The sequence below is a fragment of the Bos indicus x Bos taurus genome, chromosome 4 (genome assembly GCF_003369695.1).
Source record: "Bos indicus x Bos taurus breed Angus x Brahman F1 hybrid chromosome 4, Bos_hybrid_MaternalHap_v2.0, whole genome shotgun sequence".
NCBI lineage: Eukaryota > Metazoa > Chordata > Mammalia > Artiodactyla > Bovidae > Bos > Bos indicus x Bos taurus.
This window is the reverse complement of record NC_040079.1, coordinates 19,936,458-19,955,574: the sequence shown is the minus strand read 5'-3', so window position 1 is coordinate 19,955,574 and position 19,117 is coordinate 19,936,458. Positions and strand designations below refer to the sequence as shown.

General features: G+C 42.9%; 1 non-coding gene across 1 annotated transcript; it reads left to right on the top strand.

The window, feature by feature from the left end:
• The first annotated feature begins 18,472 nt into the window (after positions 1–18,472).
• TRNAQ-CUG lies at positions 18,473–18,544 on the top strand. The gene has a single exon. It is a non-coding gene; the product is annotated as a tRNA-Gln (tRNA).
• Positions 18,545–19,117: the final 573 nt, after the last annotated feature.

Genomic DNA, 19,117 nt, shown 5'->3' with positions numbered 1-19,117 from the left:
GAAGAGAAGTGAAAAGGAAAGGAGAAAAGGAAAGATATAAGCATCTGAATGCAGAGTTCCAAAGAATAGCAAGGAGAGATTAGAAAGCCTTCCTCAGCAATCAATGCAAAGAAATAGAGGAAAACAACAGAATGGGAAAGACTAGAGATCTCTTCAAGAAAATTAGAGATACCAAGGGAACATTTCATGCAAAGATGGGCTCAATAAAGGACAGAAATGGTATGGACCTAACAGAAGCAGAAGATATTAAGAGGTGGCAAGAATACACAGAAGAACTCTACAAAAAAGATCTTCACGACCCAGATAATCACGATGGTGTGATCACTCACCTAGAGCTAGACATCCTGGAATGTGAAGTCAAGTGGGCCTTAGAAAGCATGACTACGAACAAAGCTAGTGGAGGTGATGGAATTCCAGTTGAGCTATTTCAAATCCTGAAAGATGATGCTGTGAAAGTGCTGCACTCAATATGCCAACAAATTTGGAAAACTCAGCAGTGGCCACAGGACTGGAAAAGGTCAGTTTTCATTCCAATCCCAAAGAAAGGCAATGCCAAAGAATGCTCAAACTACCACACAATTGCACTCATCTCACACACTAGTAAAGTAATGCTCAAAATTCTCCAAGCCAGGCTTCAGCAATACGTGAACTGTGAAATTCCTGATGTCCAGGCTGGTTTTAGAAAAGGCAGAGGAACCAGAGATCAAATTGTCAACATCCGCTGGATCATTGAAAAAGCAAGAGAGTTCCAGAAAAACATCTATTTCTGCTTTATTAACTATGCCAAAGCCTTTGACTGTGTGGATCACAATAAACTGTGGAAAATTCTTCAAGAGATGGGAATACCAGACCACCTGACCTGCCTCTTGAGAAACCCATATGCAGGTCAGGAAAAAACAGTCAGAACTGGACATGAAACAACAGACTGGTTCCAAATAGGAAAAGGAGTATGTCAAGGCTGTATATTGTCACCCTGCTTATATAACTTATATGAAGAGTACATCATGAGAAACACTGGGCTGGATGAAGCACAAGCTGGAATCAAGATTGCTGGGAGAAATATCAATAACCTCAGATATGCAGATGATACCACCCTTATGGCAGAAAGTGAAGGAGAACTAAAGAGCCTCTTGATGAAAGTGAAAGAGGAGAGTCTGTCTAGTCAAGGCTATGGTTTTCCAGTGGTCATGTATGGATGTGAGAGTTGGACTGTGAAGAGAGCTAAGCGCCGAAGAATTGATGCTTTTGAACTGTGGTGTTGGAGAAGACTCTTAAGAGTCCCTTGGACTGCAAGGAGATCCAACCAGTCCATTCTAAAGGAGATCAGTCCTGGGTGTTCTTTGGAAGGACTGATGCTAAAGCTGAAACTCCAGTACTTTGGCCACCTCATGTGAAGAGTTGACTCAATGGAAAAGACCCTAATGCTGGGAAAGATTGAGGGCAGGAGGAGAAGGGGACGACAGAGGATGAGATGGCTGGATGGCATCACCGACTTGATGAACATGAGTTTGAGTGAACTCCGGGAGTTGGTGATGGACAGGGAGGCCTGGCGTGCTGCTATTCATGGGGTTGCAAAGAGTCGGACACGACTGAGCGACTGACCTGAATTGAACTGATGTGGATCCTAGTGCCAGGGACCACTACTCAGCTTTGGCAGCCCTTGAATTTTCAGGCATATTCCTGGGTTTGAGATGAATAGTCTCTAAGGTGTCACTTTTGCAATCCTGAACCTAGATAGAAAAGGCGAAGATCATGCAGCCACAAGTGATAGCAAATGCTGAAATGGACCCTTAGGGAACTAGACCAGACAGGATGGATTAAGAATCAGAGATTTAGCTTGCAAAGTCTGCCACATTCGGTTGAGTGCATGATACAACTAATGACCTTTTGAAGAGCTGAAATCTCACTGGACTATTAAACAACAATATGTGTTCAAGAGCAGGCACCATTAATTGTCAGTGCTGATTCCAGTAATAATATAGAGACACAGTATTTGACTTCCCTGGGGGATCAGACAGTAAAGAAACTCTGCCTGCAATGTGGGAGATTTGATCCCTGGGTTGGAGTTTGATCCCTGGGTTGGAGTAGATCCCCTGGAGAAGGAAATGGCAACCCACTCCAGTATTCTTGCCTGGAGAATCCCATGGACAGAGGAGCCTGGCAGGTTACAGTCCATGGGGTCACAAAGAACTGAACACGACTGAGTATCTAACACTTCACTTCATATACATCAAGAATAATTTCCAAAAATGTGCTTGTAGCTGCAGGGGAGTGGATTTTCCATTTAGGATACACACATCAAAGTATCTGCATATATAACATTACTAAATAATCCTGAAATGTCTTCTTTATACATACTTACCAAAGAATACATATGGCGTGAAAGAATCACATTTTATAAAATTGAAAGGTGGTTTACTAGGAATTACAAGTAGATATCAAATGTGGGTAGTTGGATAGTTGACACCCAGGATTCACCTTGCTGTGAATAGAATCAGTCACTCTTCAGTCTCTGGGGTAAGTGTTTCATGCTGCTGTAAAGTCTGGGAGGTAACTCAGGGGAGCAACATGATAAGCAGAGAGGATGGGTCTTTAAGACCTGCTGTTCAAAAGGCTCTGTCATCAACAGTTCAGTCGGTCAGTCATGTCCAGCTCTTTGTGACCCCATGGACTACAGCACACCAGGCCTCCCTGTCCATCACCAACTCCTGGAGATTACTCAAACTCATGATCATTGAGTCAGTGATGCCATCCAACCATCTCATCCTCTGTTGTCCCCTTCTCCCACCTTCAATCTTTCCCAGCATTAGGGTCTTTTCCAATGAGTCAGTTCTTTGCATCAGGTGGCCAAAGTATTGGAATTTCAGCTTCAGCATCAGTTATTCCAATGAACATCCAGGACTGATCTCCTTTAGGATGGACTGGTTGGATCTCCTTGCTGTCCAAGGGACTCTCAAGAGTCTTCTCCAACACCACAGTTCAAAAGCATCAATTCTTCTGCACTCAGCTTTATTTATAGTCCCAACTCTCATATCCATACGTGACTACTGGAAAAACTATTGCTTGGACTAGATGGACCTTTGCTGGCAAAATAATGTCTTTGCTTTTCCATATGCTATCTAGGTTGGTCATAACTTTCCTTCCAAGGAGTAAGCATCTTTTAATTTCATGGCTGCAGTCACCATCTGCAGTGATTTTGGAGCCCCAAAAAATAAAGTCTGCCACTGTTTCCACTGTTTCCCCATCTATTTCCCATGAAGGGATGGGACCAGATGCCATGATCTTGGTTTTCTGAATGTTGAGTTTTAAGCCAGCTTTTTCACTCTCCTCTTTCACTTTCATCAAAAGGCTCTTTGGTTCTTCACTTTCTGGCATGAGAGTGGTATCATCTGCATATCTGAGGTTATTGATATTTCTCCTGGCAGTCTTGATTCCAGCTTGGGCTACATCCAGCCCCGTGTTTCTCCTGATGTACTCTGCATATAAGTTAAATATGTAGGGTGACAATATACAGCCTTGATGTACTCCTTTCCTGATTTGGAACCAATCTGTTGTTCCATGTCCAGTTCTAACTGTTGCATCCTGACCTGCATACAGATTTCTCAGGACGCAGGTCAGGTAGTCTGGTATTCCCATCCCTTTCAGAATTTCCCACATTTGTTGTGATCCACAGTCAAAGGCTTTGGCATAGTCAGTAAAACAGAAGTAGATGTTTTTCTGGAACTCTTGCCTTTTTGACGATCCAACGGATGTTGGCAATTTGATTTCTGGATCCTCTGTCTTTTCTAAATCCAGCTTGAACATCTGGAAGTTCATGGTTCACATACTGTTGAAACCTGGGTTGGAGACTGTTGAGCACTACTTTGCTAGCATGTGAGAGGAGTGCAATTATGTGGTAGTTTGAGCATTCTTTAGCATTGCCTTTCTTTGGGATTGGAATGAAAACTGACGTTTTCATCAACAGCCAACTCATTAATACCTTCCAATGTTCACAGCCAGCGGACTGGGATTGTCCTTTGTGTCACTCATTTTCTTATAGTTTTCCTATGTGGCTTGTTTTCCCATTCAATACTGGAGGACAGAGGCAACGGGGAACTCAAGTTCTTTGGGAAAGCTTCAAATGCTTAGCTATAGCAATGACTCTATGAACAGTGGTCTCAACATTGTAAGGCTTTCCAAGGTAAATGGATTATTTATACTAAGTTTTGAGAAACATCCTAAAGGACAAGGAAGACGCTAATTCAAACTTCCATGAACTGTGTTTTTATAACATAAACTAAGTCATCAATAAAAAAGTTTTATAAATGTTAAGCCTAACACAAATATTAGGTATTGATCTGTCTGACACATTTATGTTTATTTTCTATGGGTTGGAGTAAATTTCTGTTTCAGAGATTATAGAATTTTGTTTATTCTTTGTCCTTTCTTAGATTTATTTGATGGTGGCTTTTCTTTTTTTCCCTAACTACAAATCATAAGATTGTGCCTAAGAGAAAATATGGTATTTTGTGATAATTCATTTTATTTTCTATCCCCAGGTGTCTTTTAGTAAAAATCCTGAATCATGTCTATAATGTTTTTTTCTGCTAGATTTGGGGAGGGGCCAATTTCAATATTGTCCTTTTGCAATATTACTTCTGTTTTATGTTTTGTCTTTTTGGCCAGGAGGCATGTGGGATCTTAGCTCCCAACCGGGGATTGAACCTATACTGTCTGCCTTGGAAGGCGAGTCTTAACCACTGGGCCGCCAGGGAAGTAAGTCCCTTGTCATCCCTTTTCTATGCTTTAAAACATGTAATTATGCATCAATAGATTCATTGCCTCTATGGGTAGGAGCAAGAGTAACAAAAACTCATGTTATAGATATGCTGATTTTGTTGCTAAAAGCAAATGTTTGACTGGCATTCTGTGTGACATCCTTATCAGGAAGGCCACACAGATTAACCACAGGGGAGTAAGGTGTGAAAAAGAACTGGCAAGAAAAAGAACGATAATGGCAAAAGCATTCTACTGTTTCACTGATTACGAAATGCTTTTGTATTATTTCATCTGACCATAAAACTACCTTGTCGTTAATAGTTATTAATAGTTTCATTATATTATCTTGCAGATGTGGAAATGAAGCAGGGAGAGCTTGTCTGACTTTCCAAGGCCACATGAGCTCTAGGTGGAGAAGCTGGAAGCCCATCAGGGCTTTAGGATGATACTGTTCAGAGAAACGGTGGAGGTGGGTGTACAAATGGGCATCTTTGCTGAGAATAGCAGTTAAGTGTGTTAAATCTCAGGTTCAAATACACATAACAGTGTTTCAAAAAAGGCTCAAAACCAAGCGGTAGAGTCGAAGCTGTCGGGGGGCGCCCAGCCCGGAGTTCCAGTGTGGCCTGGAGGAACGGAGCCCGTGCAAGGACGGCCCGGTCGGGAGCACCTGGACCGAGCTTGTGTGGTGGGGAGACTCCCACTTCTTCCCAGGGGTGCCGATTCCAGGACGGTTGAGGCGTCGGGGCGGCCACCAAGTCCCCAGCGGGGAGACCCCGTCGGGGAGTAAAAATTTATATCTAAAAAAAAAAAACAACAAAAAAAAACCAAGCGGTATTACCTACCCCTAAATCCTAAAGGAGTCCATCTTAAAGGAAATCAGTCCTGAATATTCATTGGAAGGACTGATGCTGAAGCTCCAATAATTTGGCCACCTAATGCAAAGAACTGACTCATTGGAAAAGACCCTGATGCTGGGAAAGATTGAAGGCAGGAGGAGAAGGGACAACAGAGGATGAGATGGTTGACTGGCATTAAAAGGGTAACAGGCAGGAAAGCCAGGGATTTCCAAAGGGAGGACATAGCCTGCAAGTGTCAGACATTTTTATCTCTCTTAATTGGCAGGAGGAAACAAACTAGGGATAATTTTTTCCTTCTCTATACAAATTTAAAAGGAGGTTTCTCTTAAAATACTCTGTTGCCATAATGACACTTGGTTTCACCTGAAGTGAACTATTCTCAAACCTTGAGGTAACCAATGCATTTTTCTTATGGAAATGTTTGTCTTAAGCTATACTAATGTAGTATACATTTACCCCAAACTCTGTCTTCAAGTCGGTTCTGCCTAATGGTTCAAAACCTACTTGACAAACTGGTATGTTGTACTCAGATATTGTTCCCCTAATCTATGTAAACGAAACTATTTGTATGGTAATCTGTCCTTCTACAAGATTCAAGTTAATCTTTTTATGGCCCAGGATGAACCATTTGCTGCCAAGATTATCCCAAAATGCATCTTATGGGTGAGGGCCTGGTGCCATTCTGAGTTTTAAGACATTGCTTTCTTTCATTAACAGACTGCTAGTGACTATATAACATCCAGCTGAAGACTAGCAGGGGGGTACTCTTTCTGCCCCCTTCTGATGCCTGTGTCAGAAGCTTTCTCTATCTCCTTTATACTTTAGTAAAACTTTATTACACAAAGCTCTGAGCGATCAAGCCTCATCTCTGGCCCCGGATTGAATTCTTCTCCTCCAGGGGCCAAGAATCCCGGCATCTTTGCATGATTCAGCAACAACCTTTCAGCATCACCAACTTGATAGACATGAGTTTGAGCAAGCTCCCAGAATTGGTGATGGATAGGGAAGCCTGGCGTGCTGCAGTCCATGGGGTCACAAAGAGTTGGACACAACTAAGCAACTGAACTGAACTGAACTGAAGGGGTATTTACCGAGGCAAATTTGCCCAAAGAATTTTCAGAACCAAAGAGCAGGCTTCATCTACTACAGTTCAAGTTTGATGCTGGGCTCTGGGGCGACCATTTGGAGAGAATCTTGCTTCTTTAAAGACCTGAGAGCCACAAGATATCTCTAGACCAGGAAGGGAAAGGACTATGACGTGAGGAAGGAAAACTGGAAACGCCGGGGAAAGTCACTGTGTTCACATTAGGGTTTCTTGACCTGGGCGTTTGGGTGGGATGATTTTTTTTGTCTGTTGTAGGGAGCTGTCTTGAGCATTGTAGGGTGTTTAGCAACACCCCTGGCCTCTACCAGTGTCTGTAGCATTGCCCTTCCCCATCCCTAGTTGTGACAAATTATCTCCATACATTACCAAATGTCCCCCAAAGGACAAAGTTGCCTTGGTTGAGCCACTATTTAAGATGGGTCAAGCTGAATTAAATAATGAAGATTTAAACTTCGTGTTTACCAGCCTGCTCATGAATTGCATTTTAGTTTTTTTTTTTTTTTTTGCTTCAAACTATTGTAAAGTATTTTTTAAAGGAATGCAATCAACTTGTCAAGTGCTTTTTGGGTGACCCTCTATAGTCAGGAAGATTCCCTGAAAAAGGAAATGGCAACCCACTCCAGTATTCTTGCCTGGGAAATCCCATGGACCAAGGAGCCTGGTGGGCTACTAATCCATGGGGTGGCAAAGAAATGGACATGACTTAGAGACTAAGTCATGTTTAGAGACTAAGTCGCTAAACAACAACAAAAAATCAGGTATAAACAAAAGAGGAAATTATGGTTTCAAGGTAAAAGACTGAGAAAAATTTCAGATTCTTGAGATAATGGCAGTAGAATATTACCTGGAGCAGAAATACCTTGTCTTCCTCTTTTACATTAAATGTAAGCTGTTGGTAGGCATGTAAAATGATCTTGATGTTGGTGTCAGCAACTCCTTCTTTAATGTGTGGAGAGCCTCTACTTCATATCAAGCTCACCTAGTGCTCAATCATGGCTTCCCTGGTGGCTCAGTCGGTAAAGAGTCTGCCTGCAATGTGGGAGACCTGGGTTTGATCCCTGGATTGGGAAGATCCCCTGGAGAAGGGCATGGCAACCCACTCCAGTATTCTTGCCTGGAGAATCCCAAGGACAGAGGAACCTGGTGGGCTACAATCCATGGGGTCACAAAGAGTCAGACACGACTACGTGACTAACTTTAACTTTAGTGCTGAATCACAAGGGCCCAGAGCCATTTCTTTCAAATTTCTGATGAGAGATGCTCTCATGACTATCTCCTAGAAAAATAAAATTAAAATACCATAAGCAATAAGATTTTGAACTTCTTTCAAGGAAGTCATGAATAAAGACCACTTAATTTTTACAGGGCGAGAGGCTTGTAATATCACAGCTTCTGAATGCTGAAAGAACACAAGGATTGCTGGAGAAGTATAATATGCAATTAATGATTTCCTGGTGAAGGAAAATCCATTGGTGAAAAAATAGTAATGCAAATAAATTAAACAATTAGTATTTTGATCCAACCTTTCATTTCAGCTCCAAGAATATCATTATAACTTTGAAAAGAATATAAAGAAGGATGTAAATCCTTAAGAGAACTTCCTTGCAGAAACTTCCTGAAATTTTAATATGTGTTTAACTACTCAGTCATGTCTGATTCTTTGTAACCCTTAGGACTGTAGCCCACCAGACTCCTTTGTACATGGGATTCTCCAGGCAAGAATATTGAAGTGGGTTGCCATTTCCTCCTCCAGTGGACCATCCCGACCCAGGGATCAGACCTGCATTTCCTGTGTCTCCTGCATTGCAAGCAGATTATTTGCCCATGTATTAAAAAAATCATTCACTTTGGCCACCTGACTCAAAGAACCAACTCATTGGAAAAGACACTGATGCTGGGAAAGATTGAGGGCAAGAGAAGAATGGAGTGACAGAGGATGAGATGGTTGGATGGCATCACTGATTCAATGGACATGAGTCTGAGCAAACTCCAGGAGATAATGGAGGACAGAGAAGCCTGGCGTGCTGCAGCCCATGAGGTTGCAAAGAGTCGGACATGATTTGGTGACTGAACAACATTATGGAGAAATCATTAATGACCACTTCAGTGGACATTCATCTTTAAAAATAGTTTTGGCCATCTACAATTTAGATGCTCATCTTAGATTTTAGAAATCCCCCTTCTAATGAATCTTGGAAGGAGGTGGGCTTAGCCACAACCATAGAAGAAGATGCTATATCCTTGCTCTTCTGGGATCTCTCTGAGACCTAGCCTCCATCAGTTAGATGATGCCATTTGGAGCCCACAGCCAGTGATATGGTGGCTATAAGAGTTCAGTTCTATGGTGGTGACAGCTGAAGGAAGACTGAGTTCCTCAAGACAGCATTTGGAACTGGGGCTGCCAGAGGTGCAGGCCATAAATCTGAGATTCAGAGATGACAATGGCATAGCGGGGAAAGAGGGAAGAGGGGGGTCACACCAGACAGGTTCTGCCTTATGATTTGGGGTGTTGTTATTGATTGCATAGCCCCATGCCAGCTCTTTAATTCTTCCAGTGATTCTGGGAGTCATTCCTTATGTCTTTAATGAACCCCATTTCATGTTTAAGTCAGCTGGGGTTGGGTTTTGTTGCCTGCAACTAAGAACCCTGAATGATACAATTATTAACTTATAAGAATCTCATTAACAACTGTAAAAGCAGAAAATTTGTTTTCAACACAAAACTTAGTAGTAGCAGTAGCAGTAAAAATAACAATAGTAACTAGAGTGCTTATTCTCTGCCAAGTACTGTTCTAAATTCACCACATCTATTAGCTCACTGATCCCTGACAACTGTGTGCTATGAGCAAGCTGAGGCATGGAGAACTTGAGGGCATGACTGGTAAAATGCAGTACTGGGCTTTGAATCTGAGCTATTTGATGTCAGGGCCTGTCCTCTTAATAGTTATGAAGTAGACACCCACCTAATTTGTGAAAAGTTTCCTTTTCCATTGCTCTTTTAATTTTCATATTTCTTCAGGGAAGGATTCCTTATCTTTTCTTTGATCATTTCAAGAGACTTTACACTCCACAGTGAGGAATAAAAGTACTACACCCGCAACAGCCACTCAGCTAAGATAGAATCTTCATTCATTCACTCATTCATCCAGAGGACGTTTAAGAACCTCCTGCAGCAGGCAGACCCCCCCTATAATGGCCCCTAATGATCTCTGCCTCCTGGTATTCATGCACGTGTATATTCCTCTCCCTTTGAATATAGGCTGGCCTAGTGACTGGCTTCTAACCAACAGAATGCAGCAAAGGTCATGCCATGTCACTTCCATGGTCAGTTTACATAAGATCGCAACTTTTCTCTTGCTAGCACAATCTCTCTGTTTCCTTCTTGGCTTGCATGTTTGACAAAGTAAATTGGAATGGAAGAGCTGCCTACACAGACAGGGACTGAGGGCAGTTTCCAGGCAAAAAGCCAGCTAGGAACAGACTTTTCTTCTAAGAGCCCTTAAAGAACTGAACTCAACCAACAACCATATGAGCTTAGAAGCAGATCCTTCCCCAGTCAGGCTTTCAGGTGAGACCCCAGCCCTGACCAACGCTTTGACTGCAGACCTGTGAGAGACACTGGAGCAGAGCACCCTGGTTAAGTCATGTCAGAATTCCTGAATCGCAGAAACCGTGATATAAATAAGTGCTGTTTTAAGCTACTGAGTTCGTGGTTATTTGTTATGCAGAAATAGACAACTGATACTGTAAAAGAAAGTGTGTCCAGCACTTTTTCTAGGTACACCAGGTTCCTGCCCTTATGGAACTTACCGAGACAGGAAGGAGGTAAGGCACAATGTTTAAAAGAATGACAGCCTTTGAGGACACGACATAGACTGGTTAGAACCAACTAAGTCCAAGATGGTGGATAAGTCAATTTCCACTAGAACTTGAGCCTCAGAATATGCTCAGTGTAACACATCATCAGGCTAAATGGCATATCTATAGGCAGCATGACTATTCAAAGGCCCACCATGAAAGGCCAAAAAGTAGGTTATGGCCTAATTCATGGAAATCCCTGCTCTTTTCCCAAAAGAGTTTGAATAATCCTCCCACATAGCCTATGAAATTACCTACCCCTATAAAAACTGATGGCCTTCCCAGGTGGTGCTAGTGGTAAAGAATTCTCCTGCCAATGAAGGAGATGTGGGGTTGATCTCTGGGTCAGGAAGATCCCCTGGAGGATGGCATAGCAACCTAATCCAGTGTTCTTGCCTGGAGAATCCCATGGACAGAGGAGCATGGTGGGCTACAGTTCATGATGCGCAGGAGTCAGAGACGATTGAGCATCTGAGCACATAAAAACTGACAACCAGGTACCCTGGGGCCTCTCGTCTTCTCAAAGGGTCTACACTCTGCGGAGTGTGTTTCTCCCAAGGGTCCTCTCGCTTTCTGAGATAAACTGTATTCTGCTTTTGGAAAATGTAGCTGTCTAAATAAACATGCTTTCACTTTACTATGGCTCACTGTTGAATTCTTTCCTGCATGAAACCAAGGACCCACACTTGGCAGCCAGTCCCAGGGACTCCTCAGGTCCTGGGACATGACTCTCCCCTTGTGCCCCTCTTCTTCCTGCAACAATATGAAAAAAATGAGCATAAATTTAAGTAGTTACTGTGCACTGAGAAAAAGAAAATACAGTGCTGCTATAGATCTGTACATGGGACTATTCATATTAATATAAATTAAAATGAAATAAAATTAAAAACTTAATTCCTTAGCTGCAGGAGCCACATTTCAACTGACCTATAGCCACATGTGGCTTGACTCTTGGCTCCTGTATTGATTAGCACTGATTATAGAACATTTCCAACATTCCCATCACAGGAAGTCCTGTTGGGTAGTGCTTTGCAGAGAATGACTGGGGAAGTTTGAAGGACTTGTTTTTCTAAATGGGAAGCTAGAAAAGGCTTCTCAGAGACAGAAGTGTTTCGGTATGACTAGAAGGAAGAAGAGAAAGCCAGTCTTGCCAAGACCAGGTTCAGGATGTGAGGCAGAGAAAGTAAGATGCATGCAGCTCTTTGGGTGGGAACCACTGTGGTGTGTTTGAAGACAGTGTGGGGGGAGCTTAGTGTTATAGGAGGAGAGGACGAGTAGGAGTGGAAGGTAAGGCAGGAGAGGGGAGCTAAGGCGCCAAGTGGTATAGGCTCATGTCCAGGGTCAGGAGCTTGGATTATGTTTTAAGTCCATCAGGAAGCACCAGAAGTCTTAAGTAGGGGGGTGACATGATAGGATTTGTGTTCGTACTCTCAACAGGCCACTTTGTTATGTGAAGAATTGATTGTTGGAAATAATAACCAACAAATGATTATTCAAAAAACAATTGCTTAATGGGGGAAATAGGTAGGTCATGTAAGAGATGATTGTCATAGCCCAGATGCGTGCCTGTGTGCTAAGTCACTTCAGTCATGTCTGACTCTGTGTGATGCCATGGACTGTAGCCCGCCAGTCTCCTCTGTCCATGGGATTCTCCAGGCAAGAATACTGGAGTAGGTTGCTATACCATCCTCCAGGGGATCTTTCTGACCCAGGGATCAAACCCGCGTCTCTTATGTCTCTTGCATTGGCAGGCAGGTTCTCTACCACTAGCACACATGGGAAGCCCTTGAAGCCAGGTACGGGTGTCCTAAAGTGTGTGCAGTAGAAGGGTGTGGGAAGACTGGCAACATTCCAAACAATGAAAGTCCACTGCTATCTGAGCGGCAGAGCCCAGGAGGGCTGCTGGTTTAAATAGAACCAGGGCCTGGGCTGAGCTTCAGAAGGGCAGCTCTGTGTTGCAGGAATCATGAGATATGGGTTCTACTATCAAATAGAGGTATTTTAAAACAAGATGGAGAGGAATGGGAGCCAGGCTTTTTCTTGGAAGTAGGGCATAAGGATAAGTCATTACTAGTTCACTAGTCTGTAACTGAGCACACTTCTTCCTGTCACCTGGGAAAGAATGGAAGAACTACAGGTATTAAGAAATTCAGCAGGGACCTCCCTAGTGCTCCTGTGGTTAAAAATCTACTTGCGATGCAGGGGACGTGAGTCTGATCCCTAGTCCAGGAACTAAGATTCCATGTGCTGCAGGACAACTAAGCCTGTGTGCCACATCTGCTGAGCCCTCATACTGCAACAAAAGATCCCACATGATGCAAAGAAGTTTCCACAGACGGTAACTTAAAGCCGATGCAGCCAAATAAACTTAAAAAAAAGAAAGCTGGTAAATACGACTCATGATTTTCAGGGGGGCAATCTTCCCTTATGTATTTATATCATGTTTGTTATTGTATATTTGTGAGATTATTTGAGTTGCGTTTGTCTAGGTTCAACAAGGGTTGTTTGTTTCCTTTCCTCAGGGTTGTACAATAATGCCTCAAGTAACAGCACTAGAAGGGACCAGTAAATATTTAATTAGTGAGTGAATAATAATAGTAATAAAAAGAGTCATACTAATAGAACCACACAGGACACATGTTAAGTATCAAGAACTAAGTATTTCACACATATTAACTCAATTACTTCCTGCAAGAACTCTATGAGTAAGTCCAATTATTTCCCACATTTTGTTGAGGAAATTAAGGCACAGAGAGTTTAAGTAAGTCACCCAGTTCAGTCAGTTTAGTCGCTCAGTCGTGTCCGACTCTCTGCGACCCCACAAACTGCAGCATGCCAGGCCTCCCTGTCCATCACCAACTCCCGGAGTTGGATGTGGACCCAAACCCACGTCCACTGAGCCAGTGATGCCACCCAACCATCTCATCCTCTGTCATCCCCCTCTCCTCCTGCCCTCAATCCTTCCCAGCATCAGGGTCCCTTCAAATGAGTCAGCTCTTTGCATCAGGTGGCCAAAATATTGGAGTTTCAGCTTTAGCATCAGTCCTTCCAATGAACACCCAGGACTGATCTCCTTTAGGATGGACTGGTTGGATCTCCTTGCAGTCCAAGGGACTCTCAAGAGTCTTCTCCAACACCACAGTTCAAAACCATCAATTCTTTTGTGCTCAGCTTTCTTTATAGTCTAACTCTCACATCCATACATTACCACTGGAAAAACCATAGCCTTGATTAGACGGACCTTTGTTGGCAAAGTAATATCTCTGCTTTTTACTATGATTTCTAGGTTAGTCATAACTTTCCTTCCAAGGAGTAAGCGTTTTTTAATTTCATGGCTGCAATCACCATCTGCAGTGATTTTGGAGCCCAGAAAAATAAAGTCAGCCACTGTTTCCACTGTTTCCCCATCTATTTGCCATGAAGTGATGGGACCGGATGCCATGATCTTAGTTTTCTGAATGTTGAGCTTTAAGCCAACTTTTTCACTTTCCTCTTTCACTTTCATCAAGAGGCGCTTTAGTTCTTCTTCACTTTCTGCCATGAGGGTGGTGTCATCTGCATATCTGAGGTTATTGATATTTCTCCTGGCAAGCTTGATTCTAGCTTGTGCTTCCTCCAGCCCAGGGTTTCTCATGATGTACTCTGCATAGAAGTTAAATAAGTAGGGTGACAATATACAGCCTTGACATACTCCTTTTTCTGTTTGGAACCAGTGTATTGTTCCATGTCCAGTTCTAACTGTTGCTTCCTCACCTGCATACAGGTTTCTCAAGAGGCAGGTCAGGTGGTCTGGTATTCCCATCTCTTGAAGAATTTTCCACAGTTTATTGTGATCCACACAGTCAAAGGCTTTGGCATAGTCAATAAAGCAGAAATAGATGTTTTTCTGGAACTCTCTTGCTTTTTCGATGATCCGGCAGATGTTGGCAATTTGATCTCTGGTTCCTCTGCCTTTTCCAAAACCACATATAATCAACTATATTGCAGTAAAAATTTTAAAAAGAGAAAAGCCCTGTGTGTCACTTTAAAGTCATGGGGCGGTGACCGGGAGGAGCTACCCCACGCCCCCACACCCGAGGCCAGGGGCTGCGGCCGGGAGGACCAACCCCACGTCCAAGGAGCCCTGGCTGCGCAGACGCAGAAGGGCCTAGAAGAGCTATCCCACATTGAAGGTCAGGAAGGGCAGTGGTGAGGAGATACCCCTCGTCCAAGGTAAGGAGCAGCGGCTGTGCTTTGCTGAAGTAGCCGTGAAGAGATACCCACACTCAAGGTAAGAGAAACCCAAGTAAGATGATAGGTGTTGCAAGAGGGCATCAGAGGGCAAACACACTGAAACCATACTCACAGAAAACTAGTCAATCTAATCACACTAGGACCACAGCCTTGTCTAACTCAATGAAACTAAGCCATGCCCGTGGGGCAACCCAAGACAGGCGGGTCATGGTGGAGAGATCTGACAGAATGTGATCCACTGGAGAAGGGAATGGCAAACCCCTTCAGTATTCTTGCCTTGAGAACCCCATGAACAGTATGAAAAGGCAAAATGATAGGATACTGAAAGAGGAACTCCCCAGGTCAGTAGGTGCCCAATATGCTACTAGAGATCAGTGGAGAAATAACCACAGAAAGAATGAAGGGATGGAGCCAAAGCAAAAACAGTACCCAGCTGTGGATGTGACTGGTGATAGAAGCAAGGTCCGATGCTGTAAAGAGCAATATTGCATAGGAACCTGGAATGTCAGGTCCATGAATCAAGGCAAATTGGAAGTGGTCAAACAAGAGATGGCAAGAGTGAATATCGACATTTTAGGAATCAGCAAACTAAAATGGACTGGAATGGGTGAATTTAACTCAGATGACCATTGTATCTACTACTGCGGGCAGAAATCCCTCAGAAGAAATGGAGTAGCTATCATGGTCAACAAAAGAGTCCAAAATGCAGTACTTGGATGCAATCTCAAAAATGACAGAATGATCTCTGTTCGTTTCCAAGGCAAACCATTCAATATCACAGTAATCCAAGTCTATGCCCCAACCAGTAATGCTGAAGAAGCTGAAGTTGAACGGTTCTATGAAGACCTACAAGACCTTTTAGAACTAACACCCAAAAAAGATGTCCTTTTCATTATAGGGAACTGGAATGCAAAAGTAGGAAGTCAAGAAACCCCTGGAGTAACAGGCAAATTTGGCCTTGGAATATGGAATGAAGCAGGGCAAAGGCTAATAGAGTTTTGCCAAGAGAATCATTGGTCATAACAAACACCGTCTTCCAACAACACAAGAGAAGACTCTACACATGGACATCACCAGATGGTCAACACCGAAATCAGATTGATTATATTCTTTGCAGCCAAAGATGGAGAAGCTCTATATAGTCAGCAAAAACAAGACCAGGAGCTGACTGTGGCTCAAATCATGAAGTCTTTATTGCCAAATTCAGACAGAAATTGAAGAAAGTAGGGAAAACCACTAGACATACAGGTATGACCTAAATCAAATCCCTTATGATTATACAGTGGAAGTGAGAAATAGATTTAAGGGCCTAGGTCTGATAGATAGAGTGCCTGATGAACTATGGACTGAAGTTCGTGACATTGTACAGGAGACAGGGATCAAGACCATCCCCATGGAAAAGAAATGCAAAAAAGCAAAATGGCTGTCTGGGGAGGCCTTACAAATAGCTGTGAAAAGAAGAGAAGCAAAAAGCAAAGGAGAAAAGGAAAGATATAAGCATCTGAATGCAGAGTTCCAAAGAATAGCAAGAAGAGATCAGAAAGCCTTCCTCAGCGATCAATGCAAAGAAATAGAGGAGAACAACAGAATGGGAAAGACTAGAGATCTCTTCAAGAAAATTAGAGATACCAAGGGAACATTTCATGCAAAGATGGACTCGATTAAGGACAGAAATGGTATGGACCTAACAGAAGCAGAAGATATTAAGAAGAGGTGGCAAGAATACACAGAAGAACTGTACAAAAAAGATCTTCATGACCCAGATAATCATGATGGTGTGATCACTCACCTAGAGCCAGACATCCTGGAATGTGAAGTCAAGTGGGCCTTAGAAAGCATCACTATGAACAAAGCTAGTGGAGGTGATGGCATTCCAGTTGAGCTATTTCAAATCCTGAAAGATGAAGCCGTGAAATTGCTGCACTCAATATCCCAGCAAATTTGGAAAAGTCAGCAGCGGCCACAGAACTGGAAAAGGTCAGTTTTCACTCCAATCTCAAAGAAAGGCAATGGCAAAGAATGCTCAAACTACCGCACAATTGCACTCATCTCACACACTAGTAAAGTAATGCTCAAAATTCTCCAAGCCAGGCTTTAGCAATATGCGAACCATGAACTTCCTGATGTTTAAGCTGGTTTTAGAAAAGGCAGAGCAACCAGAGATCAAATTGCCAACATCTGCTAGATCATGGAAAAAGCAAAAGAGTTCCAGAAAAACATCTATTTCCGCTTTATTGACTATGCCAAAGCCTTTGACTGTGTGGATCACAATAAACTGTGGAAAATTCTGAAAGAGATGGGAATACCAGACCACCTGATCTGCCTCTTGAGAAATTTGTATGCAGGTCAGGAAGCAACAGTTAGAACCAGACATGGAACAACAGACTGGTTCCAAATAGGAAAAGGAGTACATCAAGGCTGTATTTTGTCACCCTGCTTATTTAACTTCTATGCAGAGTACATCATGAGAAACGCTGGACTGGAAGAAACACAAGCTGGAATCAAGATTGCTGGGAGAAATATCAATAACCTCAGATATGCAGCTGACACTACCCTTATGGCAGAAAGTGAAGAGGAACTAAAAAGTCTCTTGATGAAAGTGAAAGAGGAAAGTGAAAAAGTTGGCTTAAAACTCAACATTCAGAAAACGAAGATCATGGCATCTGGTCCCATCACTTCATGGCAAATAGATGGGGAAACAGTGGAAACAGTGTCAGACTTTATTTTTTGGGGCTCCAACATCACTGCAGATGGTGACTGCAGCCATGAAATTAAAAGACGCTTACTCCTTGGAAGGAAAGTTGTGACCAACCTAGATAGCATATTCAAAAGCAGAGACATTACTTTGCCAACAAAGTTTCGTCTAGTCAAAGCTATGGTTTTTCCTGTGGTCATGTATGGGTGTGAGAGTTGGACTGTGAAGAAGGCTGAGTGCCAAAGAATTGATGGTTTTGAACCGTGGTGTTGGAGAAGACTCTTGAGAGTCCCTTGGACTGCAAGGAGATCCAACCAGTCCATTCTGAAGGAGATCTGCCCTGGGATTTCTTTGGAAGGAATGATGCTAAAGCTGAAACTCCAGTACTTTGGCCACCTCATGTGAAGAGTTGACTCATTGGAAAAGACTCTGATGCTGGGAGGCATTGCGGGGAGGAGGAGAAGGGCACAACAGAGGATGAGATGGCTGGATGGCATCACTGACTTGATGGACGTGAGTCTGGGTGAACTCCTGGAGTTGGTGATGGACAGGGAGGCCTGTGCTGCGATTCATGGGGTCTCAAGGAGTCGGACATGACTAAGAGACTGAACTAAGTCACCCAAGATCATAGCTAATAAGCAGCAGAGTTAGGAATGGAAGCTGTTCTAGAGGTGGTGCTCTGATACTTTGTTACAACATCTCTAAATGAATGAACTCACGCACAAACAATTAAGGACCCCCTGGCATCTCTACTTTTGGACAAGGAGCATGCTAAGGCTATTTTCAGATTTTTCTTTTGAGGATGAAGACATCCTGCCTACCTGCTCTTTCATTGGATCCATGAAGGGAGCAGCTGGCTTGCAGATAACTAGAAGCACACACCAAACACCTGGATGTAGCTGGAATAGGATAGGAAGTGGCCAGAGGGGCATGCTACAAATAACAGCAGACGTTAAGTAGCTGAGGGGTTCCATGGTGTAATGGTTAGCACTCTGGACTCTGAATCCAGCAATCTGAGTTCAAGTCTTGGTGGAACCTAGTTCCTTTTACTTTCTAATTATTTGGAGCTTCCCTGGTGACTCAGATGGTAAAGAATCTGCCTGCAATGTGGGAGACCCAGCTTCAATCTGGGATGGGAAGATACCCTGGAGAAGAAAATAGCAACCCACTCCAGTATTCTTGCCTAGAGAACTTCATGGATGGAGGAGCCTGGTGGGCTACAGCCCATGAGGTTGTAAAGAGTTGGACACAACTGAGCGACTAACACACACTAAGTAAGGAAATTCTGAGAATTTAGTTCAGTCAGAGAAAATGGGGATGGGGCACCCAAACCTGGGTGCCAGAAAGACCCTACAGGTATACACTGAACAACATTTCCTAAATATGACTTTAAAAAAATGAAGATAAAATACAGGATGAAAGTAATTATAAATTATCACCAAGATGAATATATATGGATTTATTTGTTGATTATAAAAATGAAAAAGTGGGATTAAAATCTATACTTACAAATGTTAAAACAGGGTAGAACTAGCTGTATACAGGAATATTATAGAGCATTACTGATAATATTACTTCAGCAATAATGGTCTTCTTGTGGTTTACGGAATA